Source organism: Castor canadensis, chromosome 17, assembly GCF_047511655.1.
Source record: "Castor canadensis chromosome 17, mCasCan1.hap1v2, whole genome shotgun sequence".
NCBI lineage: Eukaryota > Metazoa > Chordata > Mammalia > Rodentia > Castoridae > Castor > Castor canadensis.
In genome coordinates this window covers 14,579,243-14,596,376 of record NC_133402.1, presented here as the reverse complement: position 1 = coordinate 14,596,376, position 17,134 = coordinate 14,579,243, and the positions used below count along the sequence as shown (strand labels likewise).

At 50.2% G+C, this 17,134-nt stretch overlaps 1 protein-coding gene across 5 annotated transcripts in view; it reads right to left on the bottom strand.

Annotated features, from left to right (window-relative positions):
- Tmc5 (transmembrane channel like 5) overlaps positions 1-2,215 on the bottom strand; it is a 67,878-nt gene extending 65,663 nt beyond the window's left edge. The window contains exon 1 of one of the 5 annotated variants that reach the window (XM_074059555.1): positions 2,064-2,215. The gene's annotated coding sequence lies outside the window, so the exon portion shown is untranslated. The other 4 variants (XM_074059551.1, XM_074059553.1, XM_074059552.1 and 1 more) reach the window with 4 other exon arrangements.
- Between the last annotated feature and the right edge of the window lie 14,919 nt (positions 2,216-17,134).

The following is a 17,134-nucleotide window of genomic DNA, read 5'->3' as shown; positions in this document are numbered from 1 at the left end:
TTCATTGCTAGTTGGCCTGGTTGCTTTGGGGCCTGTGACAGGTGGAAGGAGCCTGTGGCAGAGAAAAGGGGCTCAGTCATGGTGTTGGGAAGTGGTGGAACTGGGTCTCCACAGCCCCTTCCAGGGCATGTCCCCAGTTACCTAACTTCCTCCCTCTAGGCGCCACCAGCTCCTGACAGCACCACCAGCTGGGGACCAAGCTTTTACCTATGAGTCTTTGGAGGAGCCGTAAAATCCAAGCACAATAGAATCCATGCTGAACAAAATATTGACTTTGCGAGCATGATGTCATCAGAGTTCCTGCTTTTACCCTTTGGTCACCATTCAGCTCAGGTCCCCACTGGTCGGCATCCGGTGTCCTCTCACCCCAGGAAGACAGCTCTTGGAGCGAGTCACCCATCTTCCTGCAGACCACCTCCACCTCCTCTTGCTGGAAGGCCTCTCCTCACCTCTCACTTACAAGGCAGAACTTAAGTCTCCTCTCAGGATAAACGCCACCTCGCCTTCAGAAAATCACTTTTTCTCTTTTGGCTTTTTGAGGCAGGGTCTCGCTATGTAGCCCAGGTTGGCTTTAAACTCCTACTGCCACAGTATCCTGAGTACTGGGATTACAGGTGTGCACCACCATGCGTGGCAAAAATCACTGTTTTGCATTTACAAATGATTTTCTTTTTTGTGGTACTGGAGTCTATTTTTTTCTCTCTCTCTCTACTGATTCACAGTCTTGCTGTGTAGCCCAGCAAGCCTCCAGTCTCCATCCTCCTGCCTCTGCCTCCCAAGTGTTGGGACTGCAGGCATGCACCACCATGCCCATTCAAATGCCATAGGAAATGGAAACTGTCTTCATTCTGCCATCTGTAAAAATGTAGAAATGCCATTTCTCTCCCCTATTTGGTTCCCTGAGGCTCTCTTTGCTGACCTGACAATCAGCGTTCTGGCAACCGGGGTTTATCTCTGAGGATGTTGAACCCTCAATGTCCAGTCCAGGGACCCGGATATAACCTGAGTGATGACAAAGTAATTTCTTGTCACCACATTCTGGGAAATGTTGGCCAAAGCGATCCCTTGGGTGACTCAGTGGACTTTGATGAAGATGCTGCCCCCCCCCCGGGGAGAGAACTTTTCTGTGTAACATGACTGTAAACTCGCTTGTCACATCTCTCTGAACAACTCTCCCACCTCCAGCGCAGAAGGAGGCTGGCTAGTCTTACAACACCACCAACCATAAGCATGAAGACGGTTCCATCTGTTGAGTGCCTGCCTGTGCGCATGCTCTTTAATCCACCCGCAATTGAATCTTTACACAACCTCGTGGGGAGGTGCAGCCATTCGCATTTTATGAGGATTGCACTGAAGCCCAGAGAGGTTAAGTGATTTGCCAAGGTTACACAGCTCAACAGAAGCAGACTAGGATTCAAAGCCGTGCCTCTCTGTCTACAGCCCCCGAATGTGATTAACCTCATCAGTGTTAGAAGAGAAGGAGAAGGAGGTGACAGAAGTCAAGGTGACGCTTTGAGCGTTCTTAGTGTTCTCCCATAGCCATCTGTGGGAGCTGTTAGCATCCACTCATCTACACCCAGGGATGCCAAGGCCAGAAAGGTACAACAACTCACTCAGGTGTCACAGTTAGGACCTGGGGAAGCCGGGAATCCAACTCCAGCCCACAGCTGTGGGGCTCGATCTCATCAGCACCATGCCGGCTCAGCTCCTGCTTCCTGTAAGTCGTTCTCTTTGCTAAGGAGTATTTACAGTGCAGCCGGGGAGAAAGGGCCACCCCTTCTCCTCCTCCCATTATTTCTGTGGCCCCTGTGGCCCCTTCCTTCTCTTACCTGCCCTCGGTCCTGCAGAAACATCCAGATGAGGTCCCTCTGTGCTCTGACCGAGGCCAGGGAGACACAGTGACCACACTTATTTGTTTTTATAAACCTCCAAGGCCCATTTCTTCCTGTCCCTGTGCTGGGTCCCCGCAAACCCAGCCCGGCTGGCTCTCCGTCTTGGTCCCTGCTGTTTGGCTGGTGACCACCTGGCTTCTGCGGAGGGGCACTTACGTTTAGCGGCCTCACCTGTTAAGATCCGTCTCCACCAGCAGCATCGCTGTGCCGTGGCTCTGCCCCTGGCTTCGCAGAGCTGAGCTGGCTCCTCCCTCCCATCCGTGTCCTCCTGGCATGGCGCAATAAAAAGAGCAAAGTTCTCTTTCAGCCTTAATTAATTTCTTGGACACTATAAGGAAGTAAGCAGATTGTCCCCCACCCCCACCCCCACCGCCAGAGAGCGAGGGGGTGCGAGAAGATATTGCCTGGAAGTATTCACCGAACACGGCGCTTTCTTCATCACGAGTGTCACCAGACACACCAGGCATTGGTGCTTAGTGCCACCGATCAGCCCCTCCCCCCACCCCCCATCCCCTCGCCAGGCAACATTTGCCAGGCACATTTAGCTCTGCAGTTATGGTCACAAGAAGCTTGTCCCTCACAGGGGTAAAGACAGGAAGTGTGAAGCCAGCCCATTTCAAGGTGGGCCAGCTGGATTTCAAGTCTTGGCTCAAACTCTCTGAGCCTCAACTGCACCCCTCCTCTGCAAAGTGGGAGCCATATATTCCCCCTCCTCGGGGGTAGGGGTGACACAGGGTGCCAGCTGAGAAAGACAGGCTGGCAAGCAGGGAAGGTCACTTCTAGCCACATAAGAGTTGGGTTTCCACGGAGCAACCCCAGTCACTGCAATGCTAAAACGTCACACAGTCACCTGTGCAACTTATGCACAGGACGGAAAGAAAGAAGGCAGTAGACAGTCCCAGGCTGGGTAAGAGTTGTCCTTTTTCACAAATGGCAGAGCAAATTCCTTTTCCTGTGACATTTGAATCTGGGAAGCTGAGCATGATAGTGTGTGCCTATAATTCTAGCACTCAGCAGGCAGAGGCAGCAGGAGGAGGAAGTACAAGTTTGAAGCCAGCCTGGGCTCCATAGTGAGACTCTGCCTCAAAAAAACAAGAGAGAGCCCAGGTGCTGGTGTCTCGTGCCTATAATCCCAGCTATTTGGGAGGCACAGATCAGGAGGATCGGGGTTTGAAACCAACCCAAGCAAATAGTTTGTGAGACCCTATCTTGAGAAAACCCATCACCAAAAAGGGCTGGAGGAGTGGCTGAAGTGGTAGCAAGCACACTGAGTTCAAATCCCAATACTGCCAAAAAAAAAAAAAAAAAAGAGAGAGAGACCACTTTATATAATTCACAAGAAAAATACAGGTTTAAAACAGTGTCTCCCAGTTGGAGAACATCATTCTGAGTGAGGTTAGCCTGGCCCAAAAGACCAAAAATTGTATGTTCTCCCTCATATGTGGACATTAGATCAAGGGCAAACACAACAATGGGACTGGACTTTGAGCACATGATAAAAGTGAGAGCACACAAGGGAGGGGTGAGGATAGGTAAGACACCCAAAAAATTAGTTAGCATTTGTTGCCCTTAACGCAGAGAAACTAAAGCAGATACCTTAAAAGCAACTGAGGCCAACAGGAGAAGGGGACCAGGAACTAGAGAAAAGGTGAGATCAAAAAGAATTAACCTAGAAGGTAACACACACGCACAGGAAATTAATGTGAGTCAACTCCCTTATAGCTATCCTTATCTCAACCAGCAAAAACCCTTGTTCCTTCCTATTATTGCTTATACTCTCTCTACAACAAAATTAGAAATAAGGGCAAAATAGTTTCTGCTGGGTATTGAGGGGGTGGGGGGAGAGGGAAGGGGCGGAGTGGGTGGTAAGGGAGGGGGTGGGGGCAGGGGGGAGAAATGACCCAAGCCTTGTATGCACATATGAATAAAAAAAAAAAAAAGAAAAAAAAAAACAGTCTCCCCCAGCCCACATTAAATGTAAAATAGTGGTTTTTCCAAAGGTCAGACAGAATTTTCTCCTGCAACTGAGTCCTGAGTCATACATTGAGGAAAAACCTTAAAACAAGAGGAGGTACTGTGGTGGGGAGTTGGAGGCTCTCAAGAAGGTTTGATTTGCCCCAACATCTGTCATCCCTGGGGTGACACGGCAATTCCTGGCAGTGTGAGACTCCCAGACAAGTAGATTGACAGTCCACCTACCAAAGCAGAGCCTGAGGCAAAAGGACAAGCCGGACACTGGCCCTTAAGTCGGGATTTCTCACCTCTGCACTAGGACATTTTGGGCCAGGTATCTGTCTGTCTGGGACAGCCCTGTCACCCTGGGATGTCTAGCAGCATCTCTGGCCTCTACCCGTTAGACTGATGCTCCAACTCTGCCTGTCCACAAGCTCCAGTCCAGTTCCCCACCCCATTCTCCCCTCTGCACACTACACCCTGTATTTCAGAAATGACACGTGTCTCCAAGAACTGTGATGGTGAGTTTCTGATTTGTCTGCAGTGGACTGTGCAGTGGCAATTGTGACTAGTGACAGATAAGGAGGGACTACACTAAAGGGCAAAGCTCCATTTCCCAGCCAAGGGCCAAATGGAAGACTGTGCTGTGCCCTGTCACCTGCCGGCTTTCTGTCCCCTCCATGCACACTGAGGGCAGCACTCCTCCAATGATGGAGACCCGGGGAAGGAGAACCCAGCTACTCAGGAGGAAAAGGAAGGAGGGTCATGATCTGAGGCTGGCCCTGGAAAAAATGTGGAGACCCTATCTGAAAACAAACTAGAAGCAAGAGGGCCGGTGCATGGCTCAAGTGGCCGAGCCCCTGCCTAGCAAGCTCAAGGGCCCTGAGTTCAAATTCCAGTACTGCCAAAAAAAAAATAGCTGTCATACATTCCATGGTGGGCTCTGCACGGTGCTTCTTGTTACTGTCCCTGCCCTGCCCTGCCCAGGACAACACCAGCTGAAGCCCCCAAGGCTGGGAGTCACTCAGAGGCCACGTGGACCAAGGCCCACCTCCAATGACCACAGAACCCCAATCTACCCGAAGCTGCATGGCTGTAATGGAGAAGCAGTGTCTGGCCTGAGCAGCCTCCCTGAACCCTGGTGGAGCAGAGACACCGTGATATCCGCCCTCAGAAGTGGCCAGGGGACTTCCCAGGAGCACAGGGCATATCCTGGTAACCTTCAGCCCTGCCCTCCCCACTCACCTGGCCCGCTTTCAGTGCCTCCTTCCTCCCTCTTCACAGCTCCTGCTAAGAGCCAGGCTCCCCTCTGGCTGCTCCATCTTAATTTAATCCCCACAAAACCATCATGTCCCTGTGTTACTGAGGAGGACGCTAAGGCTGGGAGGGACAGATAAATTGGCCCCTCTCAGAGGTGATGGCTCCAAGATCGTAAGTGAGGATGGCACCCACTTCAGAGTCAAATAGACCTGGATTCAAATGTTGGCTTCACTGCAGAGCAGTGAGGGACCCTCCGTCTCCTCTTCAGTTGTCTGGGACAAGTGCTGTGGGGATAAAAAAATGGCTCCTGACTCACTCTGCAAGTACTTGTCCACCCGGTGCCCAGCAGCGGGATGCACCTGAGCCTGGAGGCAGAACCGGGGAGGACGTGAGCCCAGTGCACCCTCACAATGACCCCGAAGGTAGCTGCTACTGAGAAAAGGGGTCTGGAAAGCAGCTCACCACTTCCTCCCTCTAGGAACCGGTGGCTTCTGGCTGTTAGTGTTCTATCTCTGGACTTCCTGGGTTCAAACCCCACACTTTCCACACCTTATTACTGTAGGCAAATGACTTCACCTGTGTGAGCTCGGTCACCTCCCTCATAAAATGTGACGGGAGATCCTAGCCCAGCAGATTATCCCAGGGTGATCGCTTTCACATTTGAGACCCCAGCACACAGAAGGTTCAGAGATATCCTATGAGAGAAATCCAGTGTAGCCCCTTTTTCATGGAAGTGGAGAGTGGCGCCCAGAGAGGGGGAGTAACTGGCCCCGAGGTGCACAGCAAATAAACAGCATGGTGTCTCGGCCGCGCTCTGACCCCCGTGGCCGGAGGTGAAGCTCGCCTCGTGGCGGAGGAGACACGCCGGGGTGGGTGAGATAGCATCTCCCCTTCCTGCAGGTGCAGGCGGCTGCACGGGCGGCCGACCCCGCGGAATCCTCGGAGCCCGGGCCGCCCCCGAATTCGCGCCCCCCTCATCCCCGCCCCCCGCCCCGCCCAGGTCCCCTCATCCCCCCCCACCCGGATCCCCTCATTCTCCCCGCCCCACACCCCCCGCCCGGGTACCCCCATCCTCCTCGCCCGCCCAGGTCCCCTCACCCCTCCCGCCCGGGTACCCCCATCCTCCCCGCCCTCCCGGGTCCCCTCATCCCCGCTCCCTGCCCCGCCCAGGTCCCCTCATCCCTCCCCCCGCCCGGGTCCCCTCATCCCCCCCCCCGCCCGGGTCCTCTCATCCCCCCCCCGCCCAGGTCCTCTCATCCCCGCCCCCCGCCCGGGTCCCCTCATCCCCCCCCGCCCGGGTCCCCTCATTCTCCCCGCCCCACCCCCCCCCGCCCGGGTCCCCTCATCCCCGCCCCCCGCCCGGATCCCCCCATCCTCCCCGCCCGCCCGGGTTCCCTCATCCCCCGCCCGGGTCCCCTCACCCCCCCCCCGCCCGGGTCCCCTCATCCTCCCCGCCCCACCCCCCCTGCCCGGGTCCCCTCATCCCCGCCCCCCTCCCCGCTCGGGTCCCCTCATCCCCGCCCTCCGCCCGGGTCCCCTCATTCCCCTCCCCGCCCGGGTCCCCTCATCCCTGCCGCCATCCGAGCCTCTGATCCTCCTTTCGCCGTCCAGCCTCCATTCCACACCCTCCAGTCCTCCCCGCAGGCGCCGATGCGGTCCCCAGGGAACTTGAGGGGGGCGCGGGGACATCGCTGCTCCGCAAAACGCCGGCCACAGCCGGGATCCAAGCACAATCGCCGTCTCATCTCCCCTTTGAGGTTTGCATACAAACCCCAAATCCAGGCCGCAAGGACGGATCCCTGGCCACCTGTCAGGGTGACCGCTATCAAAGGAACTGAAAAGACCGGGCACTGTGGCTCATGCCTGTAATCCAAACTTCTTGGGAGGCTGAGATCAGGAGGATGGCAGTTCAAGACCAGCCCCAGCAAATAGTTCGAAAGACCTCCATCTCTAAAAATAATCAGAGCAAACTGGACTGGTGGCCTAGCTCAAGGAAGAATGCCTGCATTCCAAGTGCAAAGGCATAAATTCAAAGCCCAGTCCCACCAAAAACCAGAAAATAAGTGTGTGTGTGTCAGGGGGTTGGAAGAGTAGGGGCTGAATGGTGGATGAGGATGTAAAATTAGGGCACCCACTGTGGAACACAGGATGGAGCTCCTTAAAAAGTTATAAGTAGAATTAGCATAGGATCTAGCAATCCCACTTCTGGATGTACATGTACACACACCCCAAAAAAATCAAAGCAGGATTTCAAAATGCTATTTGCACACTCAGGTTCTTTGCTGCATTATTCCCAATGCCAAGACTTGGGAACACTCCAATAACCATGCACCAAAAAATAAAGAAAATGTGAGCCAGGCATGGTTGTGCACATCTGTAATCCCAGCTACTCAGGAGATCGGGGGCAGGGGGAGCATAGTCTCAGGCCAGCCCCAGACAAAGTGAGAGACACCATCTGAAAAACAAACCAATAGCAAAAGACCTGGGACATGACTCATATAGTAGAGTGCCTGTCTAGCAAGCACGAAGCTCTGAGTTCAAATCCCAGGGTCTCCTCATTACCACCTTGCCTTAAAATGAAGGGGTCCTCAATAAAGAAATGGGCAAGTGAACTAAACAGAACTTTCTCAAAAGAAGAAATTCAAATGGCCAAAAAACACATGAAAAAATGCTCACCATCTCTAGCCATAAAGGAACTGCAAATTAAAACCACACTAAGATTCCACCTCACCCCTGTTAGAATAGCCATCATTAGCAACACCACCAACAACAGGTGTTGGCGAGGATGCGGGGAAAAAGGAACCCTCTTACACTGTTGGTGGGAATGTAAACTAGTACAACCACTCTGGAAAAAAATTTGGAGGCTACTTAAAAAGCTGGACATCGATCTACCATTTGATCCAGCAATACCACTCCTGGGGATATACCCAAAAGACTGTGACACAGGTTACTCCAGAGGCACCTGCACACCCATGTTTATTGCAGCACTATTCACAATAGCCAAGTTATGGAAACAGCCAAGATGCCCCACCACTGACTAATGGATTAAGAAAATGTGGTATCTATACACAATGGAATTTTATGCAGCCATGAAGAAGAACGAAATGTTATCATTCGCTGGTAAATGGATGGAATTGGAGAACATCATTCTGAGTGAGGTTAGCCTGGCCCAAAAGACCAAAAATTGTATGTTCTCCCTCATATGTGGACATTAGATCAAGGGCAAACACAACAAGGGGATTGGACTTTGAGCACATGATAAAAGCGAGAGCACACAAGGGAGGGGTGAGGATGGGTAAGACACCCAAAAAATTAGCTAGCATTTGTTGCCCTTAACGCAGAGAAACTAAAGCAGATACTTTAAAGCAACTGAGGCCAATAGGAAAAGGGGACCAGGAACTAGAGGAAAGGTTAGATCAAAAAGAATTAACCTAGAAGGTAACACACACGCACAGGAAATCAATGTGAGTCAATGCCCTGTATAGCTATCCTTATCTCAACCAGCAAAAACCCTTGTTCCTTCCTATTATTGCTTATACTCTCTACAACAAAATTAGAAATAAGGGCAAAATAGTTTCTGCTGGGTATCGAGGGGGTGGGGGGAGAGGGAGGGGACAGGGGGCAGTGAGGGAGGGGACAGGAGGCGGTGAGGGAGGGGACAGGAGGTGGTAAGGGAGGGGGCGGGGGAAGGGGGGAGAAATGACCCAAACATTGTATGCACATATGAGTAAAAGAAAAAAAAATGAAGGGGTCCTGCCCCATACCATGACATGGATGGACCCTCAAGGACAAGTGAGACAAGCAGTCACAAAAGGATGGGGCCTGGGTGATTCCAGAGGTAAAGAGGTAAGAGGTAAAGAAGTCAAAAGAGAGCCACCAAAGTCCTGAGGGTGGAAGAGGAGGAATTCTGCAGTTAAGATGGTGGATTTAATGCTCTGTCGGTTTTGCTACAATTCTTTAACTGTACAATGCCGGGGCTGGGCTGGGGCTCAGCGGTACAGCACTTGCCTAGTGCGTGTGAGGCCCTGGGGTCCCTCCCCACCACCCAAGCAAACGGTGAGGCAAATGCATTGTGATTGCCCGTGGTGCTGTGAGAATTTACAGGGAGGGTTTCTGGACGTCCTGGAAGGTTTCCCTAAGGAGAGAATCCTTCAGCAAACATCTGAGTCAGAGTTAAACAAGGGGAAGGAAGCAGCCCGTACAAAGGCCCTGGGGCAGCAGGTCACAAGGCAGGTCTGGATTTATTTTATATAGTGCTGTTCTCTGCTCAGCTCAACTTCCTGTTTTGTGTTACAGAACTGACAATAGAGACGAAAAGCCGACACAGACCGAAAACCGATTCGAGTAAATTCATTGTTAACATACCGGAGAAGCACAGGAGCTCTGAAGCCCGACTACTTGAGTTTGATTTTCAGTTCTGTGGCTGTGTTTTTTTTTTTTTTTCCAGCACTGGGGTTCGAACTCTGGGCCTCACGCTTGCTAGGCAGGTGCTCTACACCTTGAGCCACTCTGCCAGCCCTTTTTTGTGATGGGTGTTTTCGAGATGGGGTCTCACAAACAATCCTCCTGATCTCTGCCTCCTCAGTAGCTGGCATTACAGGCGTGAGGCATGGCGCCTGGTGAGCATCACTTTCCTAAGTGATCTTGTAGGATCCGGATCTCACTAGGAAGCAAGGTGTACCCCAAGCCTTCCACCAAATGCACCCCGCAGTCCCTTTTCTACCCGCTTCTCCACAATCTTCCCACTGGACACTGCTGAGCGTCCTTCTGGTTGGCATCCAGCTCCGAAATCCTGCTGTCTCTCTGTTTGAACTGCTCACATTGGCTCCACCAGCAAACCCTGGTGGATCGACCTTCAGATTCTGTCCCAAACCTCCCTCTCACCGTGTCCACTGCCACCACTGACTCTCCATCACGGTGCTGGCCTCCATATTTGTCCTTGTCTTTCCACAGTCTGTGTGCAGCCCAGAAGTCCGAGTGGTGCTGTTGAGTGACTCTGATGTTACAAAGCAGACCCTGCCCTTGGGTAAACGCTGAAGTCCCTACCACAGCTCTTGAGGCCTTCCAAGCTTGACCCCCACCTTGACCTAATCCTCTGCTTGTCCCTACTTTGCTCACCCAGCTCCCTGACATTGGCCTTCCTTGTCCTAGAGCGCTCCGGGCACAGTCCTGCCTCAGGGCCTTTGCACATGTCATTCCATCCTATAGCCATGTTCCCAAAGACATCTATGTAACCCACCCGCCACATCTCGTTCTGGTCTGACTCAAATGTCACCGTTTCTGCTCTGGTTACATCCACACTTTGTCCCCTTCCTGTTTTACGTGTCCACTACACACAGTCTTTCTGCTTCAGGTAAAGACGCTGGGACTTCAGGCAGCAGACATGGTGGAAAGTTGGTTCATTTACTGTAGAATCAACTCATCCTGGGGGAGTCCCGGATGATGTTTCAGGTGCAGGTGAGTCTTCCTGCTCCTCCACCCCCAGAGAATGGAAGCTCTCAGAGGGCAGGGACTTCTCTCTGTCCTGTCCTCTGGGTGTTGAATCCCTGGCACTTTGCACAATGCTGACACATAGTAGGCACCTAATGTTTGTTGAGTGAATATGGCCACTGGACTTAAAAGTAAGGAAGAAGGAAGTGAACCAACCCCCTCCCTCAAACCAATAATGGTGATGTTTCTTCACCATTGCGGTGGCTTCTGCTTTGTCTGCACACCCCTGGCACAGGTGCACCTCACTTAACAGTTTTCGAAGCATTTTTGCACCCCTCATTGTGGTTCACATCTGCCTTTTCTTTCCTTCTTTCTTTCTGAGTTGAAGATTTTAAACCCACTTTTTGATGGAGAAACAGGCAAACCAGAGGACTCCCCAGGATGAACTGATTCTGCAGTAAATGAACCAACTTTCAGCCACGTCTGCTGCCCGAAGTCCCAGCGCCTTTACCTGAAGCAGAAGGACTGTGTGTGCGGTGGACACGTAAGCTGGGCTGTTTGGACAGAGAGACTTTGAAATTTGCCTCTCTTGTCTTCCCAGCTGTATGACATTGGGGAAGCTGCTAGCCCTCTCTGTGTCTCCCTTTGCTCAGCATCACATGGAGATAATTGTACCTACCTCACAGGGGGTCTCTGAGCGTTGGATGAGGTAAGACCTGAAGGTCAGGGTTAGCTGATCTTTAAAAATAATTCTTAGAAACATAAACATGTTACTTTGTATTCATTCAAGTATTTTTTGAATGGCTCTTGCCTCTGTCTAAATTTCTTCAGCTATGCTGATAAAGAAAGACCAGAAGGTATGACACCAACTATTTTAAAGGTGGCGACTCCTGGTGACTCCGTTCTTTGGGGAGAGACGTTGTGGAAATTCCATAGTAACCAGGGCGCAGGCTCCCAAGGGCAGGCAGCGCTGGGCCACCCTGGAGCACTCGTTAGACCCAGACACAGTTGTCTCCTGACCTCTCCTGGGAGGCCAGGGTGTGCACCCCCAGAGCGGCTGCAGCCTCCAGGCACAGGGCCTGCACCCCCTAGTGGTGGGTCCCCCAGTCTGTCCACAAGGGCCATGCAGAAATGGGAGGCAGCTTAGGCTAAGGGAAGCAGTCAGCCTCAGACTAGGATCCCACTTGGCACTTGACATCCTGCATGACTTCATTTGACATCTCCATGAGGTGGCTTTGTAAAGTCATTCAGAAACTGAGCTGTGTGCAGCAAAAGGCTCCTAGTCTCAGCTACTCACAAAGGAGCCTGGGAGGTCAAGACCAACCTGGGAAACAAAGTGAGACCTCCTTTCAAAAAAAACCCAACACACACACAGCCCACAATTATAGAAACAGAGAGACCCCAACAAGAAAACCAAGACTCCTGTAAGTCTCCCAGAGGTAGCATCAGAGGCTGAGGCAGCCTCAGTCCAGGCCGGTGGTGACCTCAGAACCTCAAAGCCACCCAACCCATGCCGCAGGGAGATCAGCAGTGGAATCTAACCGGCCAGCCTATCTGGAGTCAAACTATGTCACAGTTGTGCTGTTCCATAAGGCTCAGATTGACAATCGTGAAAAGTCCCCTCTGCCACTGTCCTGTTCAGCATGGGGGGCGGGGGCCTTGAGTCACAGGCGGACTCCAAGACAGGCTGTGGAGGTGATTGGATCAGTGCCGTGTCACTCAGTGATCCTCCTGTGATGCAGGTGTGACCTACTTATAAATTAAGATACAAGAGCTCACCTTTGGGGAGGAAGGAGGACGGTGAAGGGGACATTACTTCTCCTTGTGTCCATGTCATTGCAAGTGAACATCGGTTCTAATGTTATTAATATGTTATGATACACATTGCATAATTATGCATTTACATACATCACGCAATGACATATCATACATTAGAGAATTACATCATTAAAAGAATGCCGTATTCCTCTAGTTCTGTAGCGTATATTTTATATCGTGTACTTATACAATATTTTATATTGTATTTTCTTTTGTGTTGCCGGGGATGGAGCTCAGGAGCTCAGAACCTCAAGCATGCTGGACAGTGCTCTACCACCAAATGACACCCCCAGCCCTAAATTGCTTTGTTTGTTTCTTAATTTACCTGTTTGGGTGGTATGGGAGGCGGTCCCCTGCCCCAGACCCTGCGATAGCTTTAAAACCAACGCAAACTCAGGAGCTGATTCTGGGAGGCGTCCAGACAGTTACCGTAAAAATGACGGCAGCCTGTGTGGTGAAAGTCTGACCCTGTGGGCCAAAGATGACCAAAGCCAGACTTAAGCACTTGCAGTCTGCAGGGCATTTGTTGGGAATGCTTTCCACACATTAATGTGTTTAATGGTCACAGCAACACCCTGAGTTAGGCATGGTGGTAGACAGCTCTAAGGTGGCCCTGAACCCTGAATGGTCACCCACCTTGTGTTTCCCTCTCACAGAGTGGGACGAGTCTGCACAACCACCAGAGTATTGCAATGAGGGTGCGCTAGCGACCCCTAGTGACAGTTTTAGTTATTGTTTTCAAATTGTTCAGGATACCACGTTGAAATCTCAGGTCATCCTGTTCCATCCTGGGCATGCTTTGTCCAGAGTGTCCATGCAGTATGTACTACCTGCCCATTAATTACCTAGTAGTCCCCTGGGTTACAGAGTGACTGTTGAGATTTCATAGAGCTTATGTTCGAGTGACTCTTATTTTATTTTATTTTGTATGATACCACCTGGCCTCAAACCTTGATCCTCTCAATGTCAGCTTCCCGAGTAGCTGGGATTACCGGTGTGAACCATCAGTGCCTGCTGACAATTTTATTAAAGTAAAAGGTATACATAGGGTTCAGTACTGTACATAGTTTCAGACATCCACTGGGGTCTTGGAACATGTCCCCACAGAGAAAAGGGGACTTCTATGTGTGTTTTCTTTCTTTCTCTTGCTTCCACTGTGGCAGAAGCAGGTACTACAATATGAGAACACCAGGCAGCTCTGTGGAGGGGAGCAGAGGCCTCCTGCCAACATCAAGTGTGGAGCTACCCCAAAGCAGGTCCTCAGGTTCCTTTTGAGTCTTCAGTGCCGTCAGCCCCTGGAACTTTTTTTTTTTTTTTTTTTTTGGAGGCACTGGACTTTGAACTCAGGGCCTTGTGCTTGCTAGGCAGAAGCTCTTACTGCTTGAACTAATCCACCAGCCCTTTTTGTGAAGGGTTTTTTTCAAGGTAGGGTCTCTTGAACTATTTGCCCAGGCTGGCTTCGAATCGAAGTCCTCCTGATCTCTGCCTCCTGAGTAGCTGGGAGTACAGGTGTGAGCCACTGATATCCAGCCCCTGGGACATTTCAGCCTCCTGTAAGATCCTGAGGTAGGCCTGGAGACTCAAGTGGTAGAACATCTGCCTAGCAGGTATGAGACCAGGAGTTCAAATCTAAGTATCACCAAAACAAAAAAAGAAAGAAAAGAAAGGCCACTAGGCTTCTAGCAAATTCTCTACTCACAGAAACTATAACACTTTATTTGGTGTTTTGGAGGCTACGTTTGGTAAGTTTGTTATGCAGTAATAAATAATAATTCAGTACTCTTGTTAGTATCGTCATGTTACTGTTTTACAGATGGACGTGTTGGTCACCTTTCCATCACTGTAACAAACACTTTGAGAGAATCAACTTACTAACAGAAAAGATTTCTTTGAGCTCAAGTTGCAGCTCATGATTGGGTGGACATGCTGCCTTGAGGCCTCTGGTGGGGAGGCAGCAAATCACAACTGGACCATGAAGAGAGAGAAGAGGAAGGGGCCAGGGTCCCATAACCCCCTGCAAGGACACACCCCCAGTGAGTGGGAGACCTCCCACCAGGCCCCATCTCTTAAAGTTTCTACCACCTTCCTAAAGTGTCAGGCCAGGGACCAAACCTTTAACATGTAGGCCTTTGGGGACATTCTAGATCCAAGCTAGAGCAACAAGGAGACTTGGGCCCAGCTCTCCAGTCACTAAGGTCAATGATGAAGCCAGGATCACCTCCTGAGTAGCCCATTCCTGGGATATCGTGGTTCACCTCAACACCACAGAGAGGGTGTCGAGGGCCAGAGTGAGAGGGGCTCTCCTGTCCTCCCCACCTCCCATCCGTTCCTCCTGGAACCCCTCTGTAAATTTCCAACGTTGTTGCCAGAGAGAGTCACGCCCAGTGTGTGGCTTTGTAAAGTCCTTGATACTTGGCCTTTGAGCGCAAGAGGCAAGTTAAGAGATAGAACTAAAGTGAGGCTCCCTGCAGTGCTATGCTCTGTGGACAGCCATGTTGCTCTCCCTGGAGGGAGACAGGACCTGCTCTTTGCATATTGTGCAAAACAATCTTTTAAACATCATTTTCCAATTCTTACACATTGATGATAGGAGGGGTTTCACTGTGATCATTCCACATGTGCGTCTAGGGCACCTTGAGCATGGGTGTCCTTCCACTGTCTTCATGTGTCTATCCCCCTCAGTGGCCTTTCCTTCCCCCTCAGCCCCATAACGGGGGCTTAAAAGCTGCTTTTGCTAAGAAGCACTGACTCCTCACTTGAGCCCGGGAATTAACTAAAGACACAAAGCAGATGATTGTGACATGCAAGATAGAGATGGAAGGAATTGATTGACAGTGGGGAAATGTAACCTGGACCACAAATGGGAAAAACTGGTGCAGCCAGCCTGCATGCTGGTCAATTAACTCTGCTCATTAATCAAAGTCACCCTTTTTCCCTCTTTGAATACATGCTGGAGAGTCCAAAGTTAATTCCCTTTGCTCTTCAACAAAACCAGGCTGTTTTCTACACCTTAACTGTCTCTGACCTCCAGATCAGTAAGCCTGTCAGCCAAGACACACAGCTTTGGAGAAGTGGCTCCTGTACACTTGTAGAACCAAGGCCAGCGGCCATTGTGGACATGCATTTTGTCACATACTCAAGCTGAGCCCCTGAACTCTCTTTAAAAAGCAGACATTTTCTGGACTCTCCCTGTCCTCTTCGTCTGACAAATAATCAACCTTAGTTTTCCTCAAAACCCTGCTCTTGGTCTTTATGAATTTGCAATGAGGCCAGGGGACTGGCTTTCCCATAACACCTCTGCTGATCCCCTCCAGACAGTCCCCCACAAACATTCAGGTCCCATTATCACCACCATCATCACCACCACCATCATCACTTTATATCTAGCATCCACAGATGACCGAGAACATGCCATATTTGACCTTTTGAGCTTGGTTTATCTCACTCAGCATGATGAGTTTTCTTTATAGCTGAGTAATATTCCATGGTATATATAAACCATACTTTCTTTCTTTCTTTTTTTTTTTTTTTGTGGTACTGGGGTTTGAACTCAGGGTTACACTTTGAGCCACTCCACCAGCCCTTTTTTGTGATAGGTTTTTTCAAGATAGGGTCTTGTGGACTATTTGCCTGGGCTGGCTTTGAACTGTGATCCTCCTAATCTCTGCCTCCTGAGTAGCTAGGATTACAGTCGTGAGCCACGGTGCCAGCTAATAAACCATATTTTCTTTCTTTTTTTTTTTTTTTGCAGTACTAGAGCTTGAACTCAGGGCCTTCACCTTGAGCTACTCCACCAGCCCCTTTTTCTGTGATGAGTATTTTCAGAGGGTCTGTCAAAAGTATTTGCCCAGGCTGGCTTTGAACCGTGATCCTCTTGATCTCTGCCTCCTGCCACCGGTGCCCAGCCGCATATTTTGTTTATTCATTCATTGGTTGTAGGCCACCTCCGCTGGCAAAATATATTTTAAAGGTTACATTCTGTCCAATCAGGGAGGAATGCATTTAAATATTTAAATCCTGCTCTGACTGCATCAGGTTTGGCTGTAAACAATCCAACAATATTCAAAGATACTGGTTTAATTTTTTTTTAATGTACTGTTGTGTTTTAAATGAATATTTTTATTTCTTCCCCAATCTTTTATCTTGTAATATTTCAAACAGCCCTATGGCTTTCGTGTGGATTCACTAATTGTTCATGTTTTGCCATTCCTGCTCCCACCTCTGCCCGAGCCACCCGAGAGAGCATTATGGACTTTTGGATTTTCCATCCCTGAATTTTCTTCCTGTGGTTGATGTGGGAAGTCACCATGAATCTGCAATAAATTCACAAAGCCCGGCCACCAACCATATGGTGAAGCTCTCTGGATCCAAGGTGCTCCTACTTTTGGAGTTTTCCAAAGCCCTAGAGCTCGCCTGCCAGGGGCCCAGGAGGCTCCTGAGGTGACACACCTTCACTACACAGTAACAGTCACAGATTCGTGAGAGTAGGACTGATGCATTCAAGGGACATGCTTTCTTGGTCCTGAAATAAATCCCTGAGTGTCACCTACAAACAAAGGTATCTTTCTTCATCATGACAATTATCACCCAGGGGAACTTGACATTGTCATAAAACTACTTTTTTCTTTTAAAATTTTGTACTATTTTCTAGTGTAATTCATATTTAAATTTCTTCAGTTTTCTCTATAATGTCCATTACAACTTTTTTTTTTAATATCCAAGCTAGGTGTAGTGGTGAGTGGTGCAGGTATGTAATGCCAGTCATTCAGGAGGCAGAGGTA